Genomic DNA, 24597 nt, shown 5'->3' with positions numbered 1-24597 from the left:
AGTCACTAAGTGCCTGCCTTCAGCTCAGGTCATGATCCAAGCATCCTGGGATTGAGCCCCCCATCTGGCTTCTTGCTCAGTGGGAAGCCTGCTTCTCCCTCTTCCACTCCCCCTACTTGTGTTCCCTCTCTCACTGTCCCTCTCGTTCTCTGTCAAATAAAATCTATTTTTTTTAAGATTTTATTTGAGAGAGAGAGAGACAGTGAGAGAGAGCACGAGCAAGGAGAAGGTCAGAGAGAGAAGCAGACTCCCCATGGAGCTGGGAGCCCGATGCAGGACTGGATCCCAGGACTCCAGGATCATGACCTGAGCCAAAGGCAGTCGTCCAACCAACTGAGCCACCCAGGCATCCCTCAAATAAAATCTTTAAAGGAAATTTATTATTGGATATTCACTAAGGACCAAATAGTCTTTCAAATATTTTATGTGTGTCTTATTTAACTTCTACAACAATGTTTTTAAAAATGGCTGACTACGTTTATCCTCATTTTATAAGAAATTGAATTAGAGGGTAAAATAAACTGCCCAAATTTGAATAGTTGTTAAGTGGTGGACCTGGGTTTGAATCCCAAGATCTTGGAACCAGGACCCACACTTTTATTTTTTTCAGTGTATTATATTACATGGATTTTAAGATTATATTTTTGTTATTTGAAATATTTAATATATTTTAAAATTCATTTACTTATTTTATCATTTAATTACATCTTTCCTTTTAAATTGTTGTATACCACATATTGAACTTTCTCAGGTAATATTATCTTGTAATTTATATTGAGTAAAAATAGTGTATTGCTTAAACAGGTGTTTATTTATCTCCCCCTTATAAAATATAAGATGTAAGAAGTCCAGGGCTTGCGACAAGTTTCATACTTATTCAGAGACCTACATTCCTTCCTTCTCTCCACTGTGTCATGTTAGACCACGGAGATCAACTCAGTGTGGAAAATAACTTCCAAAGCAGCAGATCTAAACATCAGGTGGGAAAAAGAGTGCAAGGGAAAAGGGGCATAGAACTAGCAGAATAATTTTTTACATAACTCTATCATCTGCTTGGCCACAGAATAGGCTGGAAAATGTTAGTTTTTAATGTAAGTATGTTGCCACCCAAAATACAATAGAGCCTCTTTAAGTAGGAAATAATGGGAAAATAGGTATTCAGTAGAAAATCAGTTGTTGAGTTACAGTCAATAAATACATCTGGCTCAATAATAGGGTCGATTAATAATTTTCCTGCTCTTCAACTGGAGATATTCATTGTTGGGAACGTGATTGATTTTCAAGTAATTGTGAAAATAATTTTGATCAGTCATACCAACTTAATTTTGTTAAATTATAATATACAACCTATCTGTTAATATGTAGTAAATTTTATCCCATTCCAATGGTCTTCAGGGCATTATTAAATACCAAGTGATAGAGTGAAACATCTCCTCTGAAGCACTAGATTCTTTCAAATGTATTTTACATATTTTGAAAACTGCTTTTTTTTTTCTTTTCTCACTTGTGATTGATCCTCAAGGAAGAAAAACAGACTTGCCATTTCAACTAAGGCACTATTAATACTTCATAACAGTTTAATCATTAATTATATGCGACATCTCCTTGAAATACATAAAACAATTCCAGTTTTACAAATGGGATTGCTGGAATTAAGGAAGGGCCCGTTCTTCGTTGGAAAATTCACTCCATTATTATTAATCCTGAAAATGTTCTTGTTAGTAGATGAACTGCATAAGAGACTTTCTAATTACCCTAAGTTCCATTAAAGTATTTTAATGCTTCATTAAAGCTGATGGATGGTACACACCTTTGATTATTCAGGTGCTGATTAGTTGTAAAAAACACTCACACCACCAAAGTGTCAGCTAAATAGAATTCACATCTTATGATATGTTAAGGCTGAGCCTGCATGGAAGAGATAAAGTTGGTCTTAGGGGCTCTCTTGGGCATTATTTAGGAACTATTTTTATCACCATATTTTGTTTTAGTATTCCATTAATGTCTGGAAATTTAAACTAGAGAAACTATAAAAAGGCAGTTCTTTAAATTTCTAAAATATGTGAATTTAAAAAGATGAAGAACACTGGAACTAAGAATTATAGGGGTTTTTTTGTTTTTGTTTTTTGTTGTTTTTTTTTTACTTGTTATAAGCATTTTAAAATGCACAATTGGCAGAGCTCCTGGGTGGCTCAGTCCATTTAGTATCTGACTCTTTTTTTCTGCTCAGGTCATGATCTCAAGGTCCTAAGATGGTGCCCCAGTCAGGCTCTGTGCTCAGCTGGCAGTCTGCTGAAGATTCTCTGTCTCCCTCTCCCCTCCCCCTGCTCTCTAAAATAAATAAATAAAATCTTTAAAAATAAATAAAATAAAACACACAATTGGCATGTCTCCACAAAAGCATCTATCTTACCATTGGAAGGAAATAACTCATGTTAATTGGCAGCATGACCAAAATAAAAGAAGAAAAAAAAAGATTATGAAATTTAGTTTATAATAACAAAACCTTTTCATGAATATTTTACCCCGTCTGATAATTTAGAATTCCATGGCAACTAGCAATCAATGAATGATATACAACTACGGATCAGCTTTTGAAATATCTCCAGCTTCAATGTGCAGTGGGCTTCTTTGTTTTTCTGTCCTTGAAATACATGCATGGCACATTTTGCCTTTGTTAGACCTTATCTGTTGGTCAATTCAAATATCGATTGCTTTACCAAATGTATTGCATAGATTTAAATGTTAAAATTATCAGTGATATTTACTTTAAATAGATTCATGTATTAAGAAAAGAGTACACTCAGGGCGCCTGGGTGGCTCAGTGGGTTAAAGCCTGTGCCTTTGGCTCAGGTCATGATCCCAGGGTCCCGGGATCGAGCCCCAAATCAGGCTCTCTGCTCAGCAGGGAGCCTGCTTCCTCCTCTCTCTCCCTGCCTCTCTGCCTATTTGTGATCTCTGTCAAATAAATAATAAGTACAATCTTAAAAAAGAATAAAAAAGAGTACATTCACATCACATTGGGGAGAACATGTGTCAGAATGGCTCAAACATGCCTCATAGTCATCAAGGATTCTATCTTTTCCTTTTGGTCTCATGAAGAGCTTAAGGTCTCTGTAGTGCTCATGAAGTTTGCTTCATTGAAGGAGGCCATGAAAATGCTCATTTCTAGCAACTTACTCTATGTTAGTGTACTGGGAGCTAAGTTCTATGTGATACCATTTTCAAGAACAGTTGCAACTCGAACAATTCTTTGATTGCTTTGGAACCCACAGAAGAATGGATGTCTCTAAGCTGCGTGTTTCGAAGATAGACTGGAATTTAATTAATGCCCTAATATTATTCTATAAGCATAAAATATTATAAAGCATTAAGATGTGACTTGAGAGAACAGTTTCTGCCAGTAAGGATTAGTAGTTAAAAGTGTAGATTCTGTATCCCAGCCTGCCTGGGTTTGAAACCCAGCTCCACTGCTTATTAGTTGTACAAAATTTCTCTCCACTCCCCCAGCTTTACGGAGGTAAAATTTTAAAAATGTAAGGTATTTCAAGTGTACAATGCAATGATTTGATATATGTCTATATTATGAAAGGATTTCCCCATTGCGTATAACACATCTATCACCTTGCTTATTTGCTCTTCAGGTTTTTTTTTTTTTTTTTTCTTTTTTGGTACAAACATTTAAGTCCTACTCTCTTAGCAAATTTTAATTATATAGTACTATATTCTTTCAGTGATACTGTAATTCAACTAAAAATTGTGTAAATGTATAGATAAAACATATCTATATACAGTACATATGTATATTGTTATATATAAATACCATATATATGTTATATATAATATTGAATATGGATAACCTATGTTTTCAGTCAGGCCAAACCAACAAAATCTTCCTTTTTTTTTTTTTTTTTAAAGATTTTATTTATTTTATTGGAGAGACAGAAAGAGAGAGAGCATAGGCAGGGGCATGGCAGGCAGAGGGAAAGGAAGACGGTCTCAAGGAGACTCCACACTGATAGCAGAGCCAGACATGGGGCTCCCTCTCATGACCCTGAAATCATGACTGGAAGTGACATCAGTTTGACTGAGCCACCCAGGTACCCCCCAAATGTTCCTTTAGATAAATAATTCTAGAGAAGAATAAGATGAGGGAGTGGAAGAAGACAGAAAGGTACCAGCTGTGTGCAGAATGAATCATCTGCGTGATCCATAAAGATTCATTTTCTATCCCAGAATACTTAGTGACTGGACTGTGAGAGAGAGAGTGAGTGCATCAGCATACACACACACATGCCAAGGAACAGCAGGAGTAAATTTTGCTTTCAGACTAATTCAGGCAAAAGCTAGTTGGGGCTTTTGAGAACACACGTGTCAGGAGCAAACAGGAGGTTGAAAACATGCTCCTAGGAATCTGCAGATACTGAGAAGAATGCTTTGGATATCTCCAGATCATGGAGTTAAAATTTCACGTCAGCTTTACCTGGACTTTTGCATGAGTGGTTTCACAATTTCTTGGCTACACTCTCTAAGCTAAACCCAAAGCTTGGCCAAAGTACGAGTAACAATTTTTTCCCACTCTACATCATTAGTTGGCATGGATGTTATCGCTGTTATTCTTATAAATCATTGTAGAACATAATTAGTAATATTAACCTTCATATTGTTATTTTAGTTTATAATTAGAGCTCTATATATTTTTCCTTTAAGTCACTTAATAATCCTATTAGGAAGTTTAATCTCATTGCTTTAATTTTAAAAGGAAGAAATAGAATTTTTTCATTGTCAAACTACCTACTTTAGATTAAGAAAGTAAATAATAGCAGAATTGTAACCACCATTCTCTTTTTACTCTAATTCTTTAGGTGTTTTATTTTTCTATACTAAGAAAAGGTGCAAATTGAAGGATGTTTTATTCCAAAGAAATATACTAGATATAAACACACAATTTATATTTTCACTCTGTCAAAAAAAAATGACTCTTTTGATGGCAGTCATTTAAGTCACTGACAACCAAGTTGATGTTTTTGCTTTATTATATTTCATGGTCAGTTGTTATTAAAATTGTTTCCGAAAATAAGGTTTCCAATATAATTCCATTTTTGTCTCATGCAAGAAAAATTCCATCTCAAAATCTGACACAAACATATTTCTCTTCTCAAAAGACCAGAAAATTAAACCCTAGAACCTCATACCAAATATATTGCAATGTTTTTGAAATTTGTAAGTGGTTTTGGAAAGTAAAATTTGTAAGTTTAATGTTTTTTGTCCTCATTTTTCTATACTTTTAGAGTAAATGTTACTTCAAGGGATTTTTTTAATGAATTCATAAATGCTACTTTTCTGTTTGTCCTTTCCTAAAATTAAGGTGTTTTAGTCAGAAGATTTGTACTTTTGCAAATAATGGCTTTAACTTACAAATCATCAATGGTAATACATATTAAAACAGTTTTGATAGTTGTCAATTTCTATTTTTCTTTTTTAATTACTTATTTTTTAAAGATTTATTTATCTCTACACCCAATGGAGGTCCCGAACTCACAACCCACATACTCTTCTCACTGAATCAGCCAGGGGCCCCAATATTTCTACTTTTAAATAATTATAGGTAAAAAGAAATGTTGTTAAAATTGTATACAGTGTCCATGTAATATAGATTCATTATCTTCAAACGTTAATAACTTACATAGCCATAGAATAATCAAAATCTTGGGGCACCTGGGTGGCTCAGTCACTTAAGCATCTGTATTTGGCTCAGGTCATGATCCCAGGGTCCTGGGATGGAGCCTACATCCAGCTCTCTGCTTAGCAGGGAGCCTGCTTCTCCCTCTCCTTCTGCCTGCTGCTCCTCCTGCTTGTGCTCTCTCTGTCAAATAAATAAAATCCTTAAAAAAAAACCAACAATAATCGAAATCTAGAAACTTGCTTCTCTTAGTACTACAGTAGTATGTAGTTAATCTAAATCCATTGTACATTTAAAATGTACAATGAATTTGGGGTTTTTATCACATATAATACCAGAGAAATAATAAAGTTTTAAATCTGCTTTACTCGGTTGTGTTTTTCTTTTGATCTTTGTTTTATGACTAATTTATTTATAGCACAGCCCCTGATAGGATACAGAATAAGGAAAATAAAAATTTCGGTTTTGGGGTAAAATTAAATATATATTCCCATACTATGTATTTTTTCATTTAATATCCTGTTAAAATAGTCAACATAGCCTAAACAAGGAGACAAGTTAGGTGTTCTGCTAACAGATCAGGTTACCTGACCCTCTTGGGTTAGATGACTTCATAGAATTTCTCCAGATAAATCCTAAAAGTGAGTAAGAACTATTAATGTCTTTGAAGCAATGAAAAAGTTATTATTTGGTATAGATTGCTTTCTTTCACTGTGTGAAGTTTATCAGTGACTCTATGGGCAACATCACTAGGGTCTGTTGCTCTATGGCTCCTAGTGGGTAGGGGTAGCCAATGGGAAGCATAGGAAAAAAAGAGAGATAGTAAATTCAAAGTAATCCCTTGACTTCTGTAAAGAGTTGCTAAAACCAGCTGCTTTTGTTTAAAGGGTAACTCAGCTCCCACTCTCTAGGTGCAAATAACTGTTGCTGACTCCCAGCCCCATTCAGGCTTAATATATCAAAAGGTCCCATTTTAGTAACCCTATGGTACTGCACTGTCCATATTTTGTACTCTGTGTGTTTGTGTGTCTATGGAGATAAAGAGTAAAAGAGAGAAGGAAATATAAGGTATAGAAACAGAGACAAAGTTGCATGGAAAGTTTTCAGAAATCAAAGCTCTAAGTTTCATGACCTTTGAGAATGGAAATAAAAACATAAACAAGACAGACCAAGAAAGGAAAAAAATCTGACCAAAACAAGTGGCCCCTGAGCTAATTTAAAATAGTAACAGGGAACCAAAAAAAAAAAAAAAAAGGCATTGGCCAGGTACAGGACCTAGGGGGGAAAAATGGTTGAATGAGATTTGATTCATGTCTCCTTGTTTTTGTACATCTCCTCACGATCAGATGTCACTCCTGTCACTCTCCTCTACCTCCAGGAATACAGGACTTGCTTCTTGATGAGATCCCATTCCAAAGTGCAGCCTCAGTAGATCACATTCTCATTATTTTCCTACTTTCCCAAATCAAGTTATCTACCCCAATGTGTGTCAGTATCACAACTTTTTGACTTATTTCCAAATTTAAGAACATCTTTCTGTAATTTAACCTATAGCTAAAATTATCTTAAAAATGCTAATGTTTAATATGCTATTGTTAAATTCAATTTGCTCCCAATGAACATGGTTATATTTCAACAGTAATTTTCTATGGATGATGAAAATTTCAGGCCCTGGGTGTGAATTAAGTGAAATGATTGAGGGGGTAGAGTGCTGTATTCAAAATGGAAATGACCTGGGTCTACAGCATCTTAGGTATGTATTCTAAATTCTCAAGTATTTGATAAAAGCAAATATAGTTTAGCTACCATGGCCTTGAAATCCATGTTGGCTAAATGAGGTGGCCTTTGGAAATTAACTACAAACATGTAGTTAATTTCTATGCAGATTAGAACGTTCTGTCATCCTTGAAATCATTTTTCCGTTCCCTTAATATCTATGTCTAGCCTTTAGGGTCTCTGCCCTCAGGTGATTTTGCATCATGAAGGAGTAATTCTCCTTCTGCAAAAAGTTTTCATCTCTTTTGGTAGTTAATATAAAGAGAAAATCTTAGAAGAGCGTCCTCAGGTCAGCGAGAATTGTTGAGTAAAGGATGACAAAATAAGATCTGGGAGAAGGGAAAGGACTATTGGTTAAGATTACAAAAGCTTAATTCAATTTTGGATTATGCTCTATCAGTTCTATACTGTAAATTATTTTTACTCTGCAGAACTTCTATATGTATTAGTTAAACTGGTCAGAAAAAAATTTCTGTAAGGGCCAAACAATTTATGAAACTTAAAGAAAAAAAACAGGAAAAATATAAGTGAGGTTGACTAGGGAAATTCAAAGTTATCCCATATCTAGAAATAAAGACATCTAGAACATGGTAATATGGTGACTATTGATAATAGCCTCATTATGATCTACAATGATATATCTGCAAGTTATGTAAGTAAGGAACAGATATAGAATCAGGCTGAAAAATACATTTAGGTGAAAAACATTCAAAGGAAAAATCAAATATAATAAATAGTGAATTATCAGGATATTAATTTTAGACAGTTCAGGAACAACTAACATCATTGTACACAGTAAGCACTTAATAAACAGTAGCTGAATGTGTTGAGGAATATCATGAGGACGTATAATATTCAAATGATGACCCTTATAGTACAATTATGGAAAAATCAAGGGTAGTGTATAGAGAAAACCTATTTTCATATCTGGCTAGACTCTTTATCATTTAGGATTATCAGTGCCAGTGACTAGTCTATCTTTTGCATAAAGAGGGGAACATTCCATCATCTATTATTCCAAAAAAATGACTGAGGGGTTCTTTCTTTCTCTCTTCTTTATTTTGCCTATTAGAGGATGTGGGGTATGTGGCTCCAAAGGAGTTCATCTTGTTCCCAAGAGCCTGTCCTATTTTGTGTGCCTCTTACCTGAATTTCTCACTTATTTACTCTTAGAGAGGAGTCAAAAAGTGCTGGTAGAAAACAAAGTGTCCTTACTGTATATCTATCACATGCTCTGCACAAAAAGCACTATCTAAATACCTAACTGTATATCTAAAATACACATTCTCCTTTCTCTATCACACACACATGTGCATGTGCACACACACACACACATTTTACTTTTCACCACAAATCAGTGCAGGATTCAAAAGTATGCTAATTTATCTAAAGTTACTTAACCAGTAAATACGAAACTGAGATTTGAATTCAGGTTCTTCCACAGCATATTAATAACAGGGAAGTTAGGATACAAATCACATGTTCTTAATCTATCATATTATTATTTTTAATTTAATAAACTACTCTTTTTAGTATGTCAGGCAATGTCTGTAATTTTTATATTATTACTTTTGTTACTCCCTGTCATACTATATTTGTAGGATTACATTCCTCATTAAAATTTAAAAAAAAATTTTTTTCTATGTTCCAACAGACAGACACCAACACGTGTCTGTCTAATGGAACAAAATAGAAGGATAGGTAAAGAGCACCTCAGTGTAGAAATGCGAGCCCAGTGGCCTAGGTGGCAGGACACCCCATGTTTCTGTAGATGGTTGTTATAGCTTAAAAACACACATATATTCCTAGTAATAAAAGCTTTATTGTACATTTACTCTCATTAGAAAGTTCAGTATTTTTAACTTTCAGTGAGTTTCAGAGATGTACTCCTTGATATACATCAACGTTTTGACCGAAAAAATCTGCAAAATGCATTCCTCACCACATTGAAGATTATTTCATTTATAAAATAAATGACATGCCATCAATAAGGAAGGCTGAGCTGGCAAAGACAGGCCTCACTCCCAGTACAAAAACATGTGTAACTGCTTTATTGCACAATTCATCAAAATGAATTGATTTTAAGTTTTTTCTCCCATCACTGCCTTTTATCATGCTTCACTGAATCTCCTTTTCCTCTCCCTTAACTATGTTTTGCAGTTTCCATTACTTTATGTTCATCTTCAAATATGTAACAGGCCTAGCCAGGTTTAAAAATCAACTCTATGTTCAATTAATATTCATTTTGTATCACTTCCATTAGCTCTGGCCAGGCTTTAGCAGGAGGGACTTGAGAGGAAAGGTAGAGTATATTCTTTTCCGAGATGACTCTACCTCAAAGTCCTCCTCTTTTTCCTTTTCCTTCTCTTTTCTGGGCTTCCATTCCTCTGGCACGTTCATGTGGGAAAGAGGAATAGATCTGAGAGCAAGTACCTTTCTTGTATGTATTTGTCCACTGTCCTACACAGGGCTGCAGTTCCTCCTTTGTGCTTTCTGTGAGATAGGGAGCAAAATACTGTTCGATCAAACGGAGGACACTTGTGAATACTTTAGGAGACCTGCAGGCAAAGAACCCTCTGGAAATGTCCTGGTGTCAGAAATATAATCTGGCATGGCCTCTTCAGTTCTACAGCTGTTTACACCATGACATCTTTACCCCACATCCAGCCTCCTGTGTGGTCAATCATAAGGGACTTCAAAATATGCTCTTTCTGCAGGGTCCAGAGGAGACTTCCTCATCTTTAGCATTATAAGCAAGCACAATGCTGGTTATTCCATAGTTTTTCCATATCTACATTTTCATTTTCAGTGGTTTTTTCCAAATTCAGATAATAAGCCCAGAGGATTACATTAGTCAATGCAGTCCGTAAGCAAACATCCAATCAGGGAAAGAAATGCCGGTCTATGCAACTGTTTCAGTTCTTCTTCACAATACGAGATGATTATTGGCTACTTTTCCTCAGTGGTCGGTTCTATAGGTTCAGTCAATTTTGACATAATAAGAAAATCTGATTCAATGTGACATATGACATAAAAGTGATTTAAAATCACTTTTTAAAAAAGATTTTATTTATTTGTCAGACAGAGAGTACGAACAGGAGATGCAACAGGCAGAGGGAGAAGTAAGCTCCCCACTGAGCAAAGAGACTGATATAGGATTTTATCTCAGAACCCTCGGATCAGGACCTGAGCAGAAGGCAGATACTTAACAGACTGAGCCACCAGGCATCCCTAAAATCACTTTTTTAAAGTAATAAAAGAAACCCATTAACACTAGAAATCAAAAGGGAAGAAAAAAACCCAAATTATGTTTACGTTAAACCTTCATGGTCTATGGAGACATGATTAGAAACATATCCTAGGGTTGTAAATGCTACCTGGAAGGAAAGACGTAGCATTATGACCCTAGAAACAGGAAGCTAGAACAAAGCCCTGCATTGCTCAAAGATTAGAAAACTGAGACTGATCCATACTTGAAGTCATAGGAGGAGAGTTAGTCATGAGAAAGAGAAAATTAGAACCTGTATCATCCATGGATAGGAGATCTTGAATTATATTTCCACTTGGGAGCAGGTATCCAACACCAAAATAAAATAATAACCTACAACATGTCCAAACCCAGCTGATAACTTAGAATAATGTAAGCCAGAGATGCAAAAAGATTCTGAAGGAATGTTTCTAGGACCAAGACATATGAAACTCTCTACAGGAGGGAAAAACAAGAACAAAGATACTGTCCTTCAAAGATGAGCTCAAAAATAAAAAGGCCGCCTAATAAAAAAATAAAAAGGAAATAAACTATGAGGGAGAGCCAATTGTTATAAACAGGAGAATTAGCACTTTCAGAAAATAAACAGCAAATTTAAAAGAATTCATGAAAGTAGTATTAAAACATGACCAAAAATATAACAAATACAATGCTGTTTGTAGAAAATATATTTGAAAAATAACTCAATACAACTTCTAAATAATAGGAGTGTTTTGTAGGATTTAATACTAAACCCTTACAATTATTGTGTACCAATCTTCACATATTATAAAGATCTAGTCCTTATCCAGATACATCATAGAATGAACATCAAATTGAGAGAAAATGAAAAGAACTTTAATAGATTGACAGACAACTCCTCATTAATAAGAATAAATACCTGAAGACAAGTAATTAACATGTTTGAACAACTGAGGGAAAATAGAGCTATTGCTAGACTTCTGTGTTCATCTAGATTATTAAACAATAAGAAAATAACGAGCATCTATATCACACTCAGCATTTCATTAAAAAAAAAAACTCTTTAGGGAAGAATTACAAAGAAAAACAGAAGAAAGTCACACTCAAAGAAAAATAACAAGGTAAGGAATTAGTAAATACATTAGCTAATGTATTACTCATTTGATGAAAAATTAATAATTTCAGAGAAGTTAAAAATTAGGTCAGAAATAATATACTGCTACACAAAAAATACTAAATGCCAATGCAGAAGATATGAGATGAAGTATTTAGTGGTCCTTATATTGTTTAGAAGGTGGTAAATACATTGATTAATTCATTTTATTATTGTCAATTAAGTACATAAATAAAACTGAATAAAAACTGAAATACAGTGTTTTTTTTAAAGGAAGAGTAAAATGAAAAAAAAAAAAAGAAAGAAAAGAAAAAAAGCTGGCGTATCCAGAGGAAGGTAAAACCTAGATGAAATACAAACTAAATTGGTACACAAAGGGAACACAAAATAAAAAGTCCGTATCAGAAATAATGCATGTAGTTAAGTTACCTTACTGTTAATCAACAGTCACAGACTGGATTTTTAAATATGATGCTGGTTGATACATTAAAAGTTTAAGGGCCCCCAGAATGAATAATGCTTAATTAGGTTAATAAGTACAGTACAATGGAAATGATAAGTGAGAATTAGATGCATGGTTGAAAGTATGTAATAAGATGCTTGAATTTAAGATATCAGAGTAGAACAGTTGACAATGATTAATATTAATATTCAGATATGGCCATGAAAAGTGAAGAATCTGAAAATTAAGGAAATCTAAAGTTAGATTTTGGGATATTTGTCTACATGGAACTTTTAATTCACCCAGGCTAATTCCCACTACGGGGCTAGTAAGGTGGAATTTATCTTTAGGTGATGAAGTAATCATGTAAGTAAGAAGATGTAAGCAGAACGTCAATAAATAAAAAGAAGACTAACACATAATATGAATCTCTAGTAGGAACAATTGAAAGCCACTGAAGCATATGGTGGACATTATATTTGTTTTCAAGAAGTTCTGCTGGTTTTGATTGGGAGCAAATGCAGAGTGGTTACTGCAGGACTGTGAACACGGAATTTGTTAACTACATTTAGGCAGTGATTGCTGCCATATAACTTAATTAAGCTCATTTATGGAATATGGAGTCTTTCTGTTAGAGAGGAGAGAGTTTTTATTTATGGATTATCTCAATCTGAATCATCATTCCATACCCTATCTGTATATCAGACGTAATGTATTCTGTTTGACTGCAGACTAGATCATCACCTGGTATGTAATAAAAAAGACAATAGCAAAAAAGCAAGATCCACTGATGCTTTCTTAATTTGGAGGCAATAATAGTATAGGTATGCACTAATGTATTCTAATTTCAGTGGATTAAAAAATGTAAATCTTTCTCCTTATGTATATATTTATATATTTTGTGTTCACAGCAGACTTCAACAATTATTTGTTAAATATTGCTCATTATTTCTGTTCATATCACATTGGATTTATCTGAACTTTGGCATGCAGTATTCATGAGGCATATTATAAATATTTTCAATAATTCATGCATGGGACCACAGCATAACATGTATGAGGCACACAAGTGTTTTCACTTCCAAAAATTACACCGCTGATTTTAAACACATTAGTAGATGACTTCTATTTTCCTTCCAGATTATGGGCTTCACTTTATATGCCCCGTGCTTCATAAATGCTTCATTTAATTCAACGGTGTTTACTTTTTTCAAATACATAAAAGCCTCACATTTGATCTGTCAAAGAAAAAAAAAAAACTTGTCTATGTTGATATTTAATAGTTACATTTTATATGAATTCTTTGGTGGTAGGATTTCAATGGTGGTACATGCAGTGGAATCAATAAAGGGGAGAAAAAAGAATCCTTCAGCAAATATGACAAAGAAATGGTAAAAATGTACATCATAAAGTAGATCTTACACTTGATGTCATGAACTCCTGCCCTATGGCAGTGATTGCACTATTGATACAATAAATCTTTGATTGAAGAGGTCAAAAAACTTGAGAAGAGCTCCAAAATCTATTTGCCGTTGATAGCAAAGATGATGGAAGAGTGTGATACATTTCTCTAGAGCTGATGTATAAAACTTCCTAACAATAAGCCAACATTCTCAAATCATCTCAAGTAATGTGTAAGCTTCTTTTATAATACTATCATAGACGATAAATGGTAGACACGTAGGGATTTTGCAAATGTATTATAATGGATTTACAGAAGCACTATGCATGGGTATAAAGAAGAAAACACTCAAATCAACATTTCTGTTTTTGTTGAATCTATTGACTGCTATTTTCCTTCCACTGAAAAGGGAAAAAAAAAAAAGGTTAATAAAATTCCCAAGTAGTATGAAAGAAGCAGAAGGAAGGAATTCAGAAATGATTAATATACTTTACTTCTAAGAAAGGAAATTATTAAATTTATTAGCATCAGTTATTTTATGTACTTGCTACTGACATTTTTTAATAATTACCTAATAGCTTTAAACCAAAAGAATGATTCAGATCTTTTCAAATAGTCCATCACTTATATTAAAACAAAATAGAAAAAAGAGAGCACAAAATAAACAGAATAAAAATAATTCAGTATACACGAAAAATGGAAACAGAGGATATTAAAAAAGTGTCATGTAGGAAAACTTTTAAAATTAACAAGTGATGGAGTACATGGTTTAGAATCAGAAACACCAAAATAGGGTGACTTTTTTTCATCATCTCAATCATGTATCATTATGTTTAAATTTAGTATCTAATTAACACTGCTCACTTACATATACCATTTAGTGACTTATTCACCAAATCTGTTTTTAAAAAAATCTCTAAGAAGGCGTATAAAAATATCTAGAAAAATAAAAAATTATTTAGATTGCAGAACAGTAGTCCCTTTCTATGTAAGAGCTGGCTGAAAATGGGAGAAAGGGAAATGGCTTAGAGGGGTTTTTCTGGAAGATTACGGAACAGGAAGATACTGAACTCACCTTGTCCCACACACATACCAATGCTGCAACTACATACAGTGCACCACACTCAAAGAACAACCCAATAATTAGTAAAACAGTTCTTCCATAGCTAAAGATAGGAAGACAAAGCCACACTGAAAACTGTAGAAGGGCCAGAGATGCCGTCTGGGAAGAAACTCTCTGTGAAGCAGATACATTAGATGAGAGAGACTTAGCAGGTATATACAGAAAAATCCATTTAAACACAGTAGAATACACATTCTTTACAAGTGCACATGGGACATTCTCCAGGATCGATCCCATGTCAGGCCACAAAACAAGTTCAGTAATTTAAGAATGAAATCCTATTATGCATCTTTTCTGATCAAAATGGTAGAAAACTAGAAATCAATTACAAGAAAAAAAATGGAAAAATAATCCCACAAATACATGGAGGTTAAACAATGTGCTACTAAACAAACAATGGGTCAGCCAAGAAATAAAAGAGAAAATCAAAAATACCATGAAACAAATGAAAACGAAAATAAGAGTTCAAACAGGTGGGATGCAGCAAAAGCAGTTCAAACAGAGAAGTTTATTGCCCTCCAGGCCTAAACTAAACTCAGGAAACAAGAAAAATCTAAAATAAGCAATCTAGGGGCACCTGGGTGGCTCAGTGGATTAAAGCCTCTGCCTTCGGCTTGGGTCATGATCTCAGGGTCCTGGGATTGAGCCCCACATCAGGGTCTCTGCTTGGCAGGGAGTCTGCTTCCCCCACCTCCTCTCTCTGCCTGCCTCTCTGCCCACTTGTGATCTCTGCCTGTCAAATAAATAAATAAAATCTTTAAAAAAAAAAAAAAGCAATCTAATCTTATACTTAGAGGAACTGCAAAAAGAGTAACAAAACAAAGCCCAAAGTTAGTAGGCAGAAGAAAAAATAAAGATCAGAGGAAAAGTAAATGAAATAAATAAATGAGAATGAAAAAAAAAATTTTGAAAGAAACTAAGTTTCTTGCAAATAAATAAATGAAAACTAATAAATAAATGAAATAAATAAATGAGACTTAAAAAAATTTGCAAGAAACTAAGTTGGTTCTTTGAAAAGATAAATGAAATAAACAAACAAAAAACATTTTGCCAGACTCATCAAGAAAAATGAGGATTCAAATAAATAAAATCATAAATGAAGAGCCAAAGTTACCAACACCAACATATACAGAGTATGAAACTGCTACAGCAACAAAATTATACTGCAACAAATAGGACAACTTAGAAAAAAATGGATAAATTTTGGGGAAAGTACATTCTTCCAAGACTAAATCAGGAAGAAATAGAAAATCTGGTCAGACTGATTACTAGTAATTACATTAAACCAATAATCAAAACCTTCCAACAAATAAAACTTCCGGACCAGATGGCTTCACAGGTAAATACTACCAAATATTTAAAGAGTTAATACCTAAGTTTCTCAAACTATTCCAAAAAGTTGCAGAGTAAGAAATGCTTCCAATTTATTATATGAGATGGCATTGTCTGACACCAACACCAAAGACAGACTAGAAGAAGAAAGAAGAAAGAAGAAAAAAAAGAAGAAGGAAAAAAAGAAGAAAGAAGAAAAAAGAAGAAAGAAGAAAAAAAGGAAGAGGAGGAGGGGGAGGGGAAGGTGTGGGAGAAGGGGAAGAAGGAATAAAATGACAGAACAATACCTCTGATAAACAGAAATGCAAAAATCCTCAACAAAATATCAGCAAACTGAAATCAACAATTCATTTAAAGGATCATTCAGCACAAAAAAAGTGGGATCTATTTCAGGGATTCAAGGATGGTTTAGTATCTGTAATTAAATCACTGTGATATACACATTAAGAAAATGAAGGATAAAAATCATATACATGTCTCAAGAGATGCATAAAAAGCATTCCTTCATGATAAAAACTCTCAACAAAATGGATATAGAGGGAACACACCTTACTATAAGAAAGGCTATTAATGACAATTCCACATGGAAAAAAAAAAAAAAAAAGAAGAAGAAAGAAATTGCCTGTGTTACTATTCTCCCATAATGGAGTGAGATACATTGCTCTAATTTTCTAGTAAGGAAATAAAAATTACAAGACACTGCAGAATTGTTGTATCCAGAATATATGTCTTTTTGATTATTTTTTTTGTCATATGCTACATTTTATTATATTTACCAAAGAAAAAACATTTCATCAACCCAGACTATGTTAACATTTATGTGTGTATATATACCTACATTCATACATACATACATATCCACACAAGTTAACATAGTAAACAAAATGCCTTTTCTTTGGCAAATTATATATATGTATGTGTATATGATATAAATAATATATAGCAACCTCTTCCCACAGCTATTTAATTAATTAGGTGTTGTTTATCTTTACTTTGTTTATGCCATTGGCGGTACACAGGGAGTTAAAAAATGATTCTAATTACCTGCCCAACATTTTATAGCACATGAATTCATATGGCTTCTGTACCAAAAGTTTATCTGAAACAAGTATTGTACTTGGAGGCAAAATGTTTGAAGGTTTTATTACAGTGGCCTAACAATCATTGAGTTCTTTTAATGGGAGAATTGCTTGGCAAATTAAAATTGGAAACTGAAGCTACAGATATTCATGAATGGAATCAGCATGTGATTTCAAATCCCCAGGAGCCTAGTTGAACATGTTGGCCCTCAGTCGCCATCGCAGTCAGTCTAGGCAGCAAGGCTGGCCAGCTGGAGCATTGTAAGGACTCTGGAGAAGGCTGGTCAAGACTTTATAGTTTCACCTTCGACTTGTTCACCAAATATAAATGCTTTCCTATCTTTCCATCATTTTGCTAATAATACAAATGGGATATTTCAAAAATATTTTGGCTTTCCTAATCACAGGTTTTAATAGAGTGAGAAAAGTTATAATCATTTTATAGCCTCCAGGTAGAACAATTATTAAAAAGGGATATGCCTTATTAAGAAATTATGAATGTTCTTTGATGAAGTTAGAGGTTAAGTTTAGAGGAGTGTAGTGATTAAGTCAACTCGAACATTTTAATCAATTTAGTAGACTATTTGTGAAGATTAAAGCATAGGGTGTAAAAAGTTTACTAGGTTAAAAAGTTTACTAGGCAGTATGTTTTTCTTTTCTTTTTTTTTTTTAAAAAGATTTTATTTATTTATTTGACAGACAGAGATCATAAGTAGGCAGAGAGGCAGGCAGAGAGAGAGGAGGAAGCAGGCTCCCTGCTGAGCAGAGAGCCTGATGTGGGACTTGATCCCAAGACCCTGAGATCATGACCTGAGCTGAAGGCAGAGGCTTAACCCTCTGAGCCACCCAGGCCCCCCAGCAGTATGTTTTTCTATTTTAAAAAGTATTTTGAACAGAAATGAATAGTCCTAGTGTGTCATTTGGAGTAATTATTTGTACACTCCTAAACATTTTATAAAGATTAAGGCTATCGGCTCTAGAACGGGAGTGTGTGCTCTTAAATCCCACTAGTCACAATTAAACTGATTACTTCCCGCAGAACCACTGACAAGTTATATAACCTCTCTGTAATTCAGAATCCTCATCCATTAAATTAGGTTAAAAAGATGCCTTGTAAGTTACTTCACACAACACCTAGAACAATAAGTGTTAGCTGATATTATTATTTACATTATTATGGTTTCTTATTTAAGAGAAAAAGGAACTATGATTACAAAATATTTGCTATTGCCAATTGTTTGTAAAGCAGCTTTTTGACCTCCTTAAAGAGTACTATTAATTGTTTTGTTCATAGTCACCATTCCCTTTCTTCAAAGGGAAGAAAAATTTTAAAAAGAAACAAACAAAAGTGTCTTATTGAAAGGGTAATATTCAGTTTATAGACCATTTTAGTTCTTCTAATTCATTATTTCCAAGATAGCACATGGTAAGTACCTCTTCCTTTTCAATGTTAGAGCTCAATAAGCACTTAATGGCTAAGTAAGAACCATACTGTAAAAAAAAAAATGTTTTCCACATAAACAAATGCTTATAAATCCCTTTCATATTTCCATACCTAAGACAAACTAATTGTAGAAGCTGATGACATGCATATTGCAAGAATAAACTAAAGCAAAAACAGCACTATGAAACTCTTCCCTAAATTTTGCAGTAACACCACTTCCCTTATTCTTGATTCCGTATAGTTCCCAGCAAATTCTACTTTGCTTCCTTCTGATAAAGTTGAAAGTTCCAGAGACCCACTCAGTAATTTTGGCATCACCTAGACTCTCAGAAACAAGAAAATGCAATCACAGAAGAGGAGATTCAAGCTCACATTCTTCCAAGGCAAAAAAGATTGAGTTGCATTTAGTTTGGGTTATCTCTATTTTGAGAGCTATGCAGTTGATGTTATTAAGGAAAAGTATGCATTTCTGCAGTTCTCTTATATAGCATAATGTTTATAAGCCATTTCTATATTGGTTCTCTCCATAATTATTCAAATATTTGCCCTTCGAGAATATTTTTCCCAATTTATTATATAAAATTTTATTAGTGAGTGACACATTGCATTTCACAATTGGTAACTGGTTACCTAACCTATAAAGCTACTTGCTTACTGACAAATTATCCTGTTTGGATCCCCCAATAGTGAATAAAGTAATACTAGATAATTTTCCCTAAAAGGAGCAAATGATTCCATACAAAACCAAATTTCTCCTTAAAGATATAATTCAATAAAATCCTGCTCCATCCTCTGAAGGGAAAAGTCGTACACACACCCATTGGCACATTTCTTTTTTCACCTAGAGAAAAAAAAAAAAAAGTTTCCTCATAATGGTACAAACGAATTTGTTCAGGAAGTCTAGGTAGTAATTGCAACCAATTTCTAACAGATCCTATTGTTTTTATCAGCACATAGCAGATACATTTGTTTCAGTGTAGCTGAAACATTTTGCCTCCTCAGTGCAATCATCTTTATGGCTCATGTAGTAATGACAGATTCTACAAATTCTAGTTTTGTTATTTCGTAAAAATGTGTATGGTTTTGTGTGTGTGTGTGTGTGTGTGTGTGTGTGTGTGTGTGTGTGTGTAGGGATAGCTTTTCTATGTAAATGGTTTTAGAAAGCCAAATTTCACCTTTTACCACTGCCTGATTCTTCGTGATGTTTTGTTTTCTTGGCTGTAATTTGAAAGGTATTTTCTCTGAAGAACCAAACCACCATGCTAATTTTAAGAAGACTGATTAAATTTAGGAAAGTTTTCCAATATCCTTTTTTAACCTGAATTTTTATTTCATTTACATTGCACTATTTTTGTATTTTTTTTCTAATTATGGAATACAGAGCTAGAAGTAAAATGGAGATTCTTAGGACACTTAGGATTTGGAAAGCTTCAAATACATTGCTCTTGTACTAACAGTGAAAACAACCAGGTATTTTAAAGGATATTAAGTTGAGGGTGATGACAACATTCTCTGTCTCCACTATGTTGACACAAGACCTGGGTCTCCTGCTCCAGGGTCTCTCATAAGAATGCAGGTAAGGACTCGGGGTTGAAGGCCTGACTCTGGCATGATCCATTTCCAAGTGTATTTTTATTCAAGATTCAATTTCTCAGAGGCTGTTGATGAAGGACTTTACTTCCTTGCTGGCTGCTGGCTGGAGGCAGCCCTTAGTTTCTTGCCATGTGGGTCTCTACACTATGGTGACTTGCTTATATAAAGTAATGACAGAAGTGATATCCTTTCATCCTTGTGGTATTATGTACCTAGAAGCAAGTCACAGGTGCTACACCCCAAGCGTGTTAGTAACATGAGGAAGAAACCAGTGGGAGCCTATATTAGAAACTACCTACCGCACCAAATTAATATGAATGCAGTTACTATATATGTATATATAGTATTTAGAAATTCAGTGCCTCAGCTACATGAAGGTAAAGTGGCATATTTAGATAAAAATTAAAACTATTCCTTTGTTCTGTATTTTAGTCATAAATAAATGCTAGAAAAATCAACTATTTACCTATGCATTTCATTACAGTGATTGTGATACTGATTTTCTTTACACAAATGTATTTCTTTTTACGTTTCTGTTTCTGAATATTTAACATAGTTCTGTTCTGACTCAGGCATACCATATGTTTAATTAGTTTTAATTTCCTTTATTATGCAATATAGTACCTAAAACATTATATTTTAGAAAGCTTTATCTTTGAAGCCAATAATATCTGTCATTACATTTGCATGGTCTGGCCTGTGGTTACTGATTTAGCATATGATTTTAATTAGTATCTGGTTAAGCAAGTTGTCAAGAATGTCACAAATTTCATTAGCTAATATCAATAGGTGTGATAACAACTCAAGCCCACTATAAAACCCTAATTCAAATTCAGTCAAAAAATTTTATGACATATACTTAATGGGCTTTGGCTAAATTTTTACAAATTAATATTCAATAGTTTTTGATATTTTATTTTGATTTAGTCTTTCTAGGAGATAACATTATAAAAATATCATTTTCCCCTAAATGTCTATTTAAGAGAATGTATTTTAATTTCTACTTTAAAACTTGTGTTTTATTCAAATTTTTTTGATTTTACATATACTTTATATTTAGTGTTTAACATGAGTCTTTTTATATGTTTATTTGTAGATTCTTGCCACTTACTCCACTTACATAGATTCTTCTAATCTTTAATGATTTCTGACCATTGCTCCCTTTATTTATTTATTTTTTAAAGATTTTATTTGAGAGAGAGAGAGAGCACAAGTGGAGGGAGGCAGAGAGAGAGAGAGAGAGAGAGAGGCAGACCCCCTGCTGAGCAGGAAGCCTGATGCGGGGCTCCATCCCAGGATTCCAGGATCATGACCTGAGCCAAAGGCAGACACCCAACTGACCATTGCTCCTTAACTGAAAATTTATTCAGTAAGATGACACTGGATTATAACACTTTTTTCTCCAATTAAAAATTGCTTGGGGCACCTGGGTGGCTCAGTGGGTTAAGCCTCTGCCTTCAGCTCAAGTCGTGATCTCAGGGTCCTGAGATCCAGCCCTGCCTCGGGCTCTCTCTGCTCAGCAGGGAGCCTGCTTCTCCCTCTGTCTCTGCCTGCCTCTCTGCTTAATTGTGATCTCTCTCTGTCAAATAAACAAATAAAATCTTTTAAAAAAAATTGCTTAATGTCTCAAAGCATTTGTTTTACTATCTCACTATTAAACATTTTATCTTAAAAACTGTTTTTATAATTTCAAAGATATATATTGCTTTAGCTATACAGCACATTTTTGGAAGGCTGAGAAAAATTATCTGTTCCATTGTATTAGTCAAAAACAAGGGGTTATTTTGACATGAATGATCAGTTTTCTCCCGGTTATCCTATTTGTCAATATATCGGGAAGACAAAAGTTGCAGCATTAAAAAGGACATAGTGTACTGTCTGATACACACTGAATTATTATTTTATTTTTTTGGACTCTAAGGTACTTATTCTTTTTTAACTAGATACAATTCAAATTATACACTAGGTTTTTTACTTTTGGAAAAGTGTTTCAGGATAAAACAAAATGAGGTTATTAATTTTCATATATATATTAATACATTTCATGGGAAGATGTTTGCTGATTCATTTAGTCATTCATTAACAGAATATTTATTGAATGTGTACTACCCCAGACATGGAGAATAAAGTAAATTAAATAATGCCTTCTGTATGGAGCTTATACTCTACCACCGTCTAGGAAGTATATAAAATAAACACTCTCTCTCAATTAAATTATAAAATGCTACAAAGATAAAGCAGAGGAAGTTCACAGAGAGTGAAGATTTGAAAGGAGGAGGAGTAATAATGCTTACAATTGCTTTAAATGCCTTCTAAAATCATTATAGAATTTTAGGTTATATAAGAGAATACAGAGATCATCAAATATAAGCTCTTTATATTATAGATGAAGGTATTATTGCCCAAACTAAGGAGGGGAACCAATCGATCAAAATCTTATTACATAATATATTGGCAAATTTGACCTAGAAACCAAATCATGTTATTTCCAAATGCAGTGCCCACTTTATATTACTAACTTGTTCCAGAATGTTCCAAGTTTGCTCCCAAGTATTATAGCTGAGGTAAAGGCCAGGACCTTCTTTCCTATATTCCTCTACCTATCCCCATATCAGAAAGACTATTGTCCACTCTTTTGCTCTTTCTTAGTTTTTGTTTAAATAGCATTTTTTTCTAGATAGGTCTTTAGTCTTATAGTTTCCAATATATAGTTCCTTACTTCATATTTATACATATGGATTCTCATGATTACATAACACTGGAGAGTAAACGGTATATTAGTGTGTATGTACGTATTTGTGTTTTGTGTGGTTACTATATCAAGTATGTTAGTAGAGAAAAAGGAATTGACACCTAAAACATGTTGGATGCATTTAATGAGGCACTTTCTCAGCCAGGACTACAATAAGAAATGTTCCAAAAATAAAATAATTTACATATAAATTTTGACTCCAGGTCTCCTTCAATGCTTTCATTCAGGCCCCAGGAAGCACATATTTAAAAATGTGGGAAGACCTCATGGAAACATGAGTTGAGTTGAAACTGGCTCATTTCTTTGTGTTCTTAAAATATCAATTAGTCTTACACTGGAAAGGAGTAATGAAATCTCTATTGGTTTCAACTGCACATCTGGGCTATAAGATGTCATATGGGCTCAAGTCTACCCTGAGTACAAACTGAAGTTCCTAGCCATGAGAAAAAAACTTCAGGGTTATTTAAAAATATAATCAGTCAACGGATAGCTTTTTATTGTCTAGTTGGTAGCCATCTGCAGTCAATAAAAAACTACCAGTTGGCCTAAATATGTAGATGCACACCGGTCACTTGTGTTTTGGCTTAGATTTGGTCCTATGCCCATGTGCACCTGTTTTCCATGCCCAACCACTGTCATATGGACTGGAGGAGGCAATAAGTATAACGATGCCAATGGGACATGCAATACACCTGCAACTAAGTGAATTCAGATTTTTATCCACACTTGCTTTAGAACGATGCTTCTACCAGTCAATGAAGCCATGCAAGTAAGTTTTATCTGCAAGCCCAACTTTAGTCACAAAAATGAAAAGTAGACACATATAGTTGAATAAGATCTATGTGTACCTTTACTTCATGAAAATGTAAGTTTAAATCAGGGTTGCAAAACTTTATAAATTGTTCATGAATTACAGTGATTCAATATAAATGAAATCACAGCTGGCATTGATGTAAGACTGCTGTGAAGAATAGTTTTGCTTAAAGGTGTGCTATCACTTGGTCAAGGGTTGCTTCAGAGTAGGAGAAAGGACTATGGATAAAAATAATGAATAGTGGAAATAAATAAAATAGAGAGAAAACTATTGATAAAGCATGAAAAATATAAAATCCATTAAAGTAATAACAGTTCAATCTGCTAAAATTTCTCAAGGTATCTTGTAAAATAGCTCTGCATGATTTCTCTTATTTTCAGCTATGATGCTCTATATAAATGGGTTCAGGTGTTTCGCTGGTATGGTAAAATGAAAAGCTCTACCTTGGCATCAGAAAACCTGGACCCAGAAAACAGGAGTTGTTACTAATGTGTGAATTTGAGAAATATCTTTACCTCCATGAAAGCAGTCTCTTAATTAATAAAAAGAAATCACAAAATAATAACTCAAAGACCTTTAATTTAGAAGCGAAAAGACTCGGCCCAGCCAAATAATTTGCTTTAGGTTGTCAACTAAAAAATTAGAGCTGAGGCTAAAGTTTACATTTCCAGACATTGAGTTTAATTTTTTTCAGGGATTTGCTCTTCAAAGTATCGTCCCTGAAGGAACAATATCAGTGTGACTGGTGAGCTTGTTACACATGCAGAGGAGATGTCTAGATCCCAGAACTACTGGCTCAGAATCTGCATTTTAA

This window comes from Enhydra lutris, unplaced genomic scaffold (genome assembly GCF_002288905.1).
Source record: "Enhydra lutris kenyoni isolate GAN:26980312 unplaced genomic scaffold, ASM228890v2 scaffoldscaffold19, whole genome shotgun sequence".
NCBI classification, from domain to species: domain Eukaryota; kingdom Metazoa; phylum Chordata; class Mammalia; order Carnivora; family Mustelidae; genus Enhydra; species Enhydra lutris.
This window is presented reverse-complemented; position numbering follows the sequence as displayed.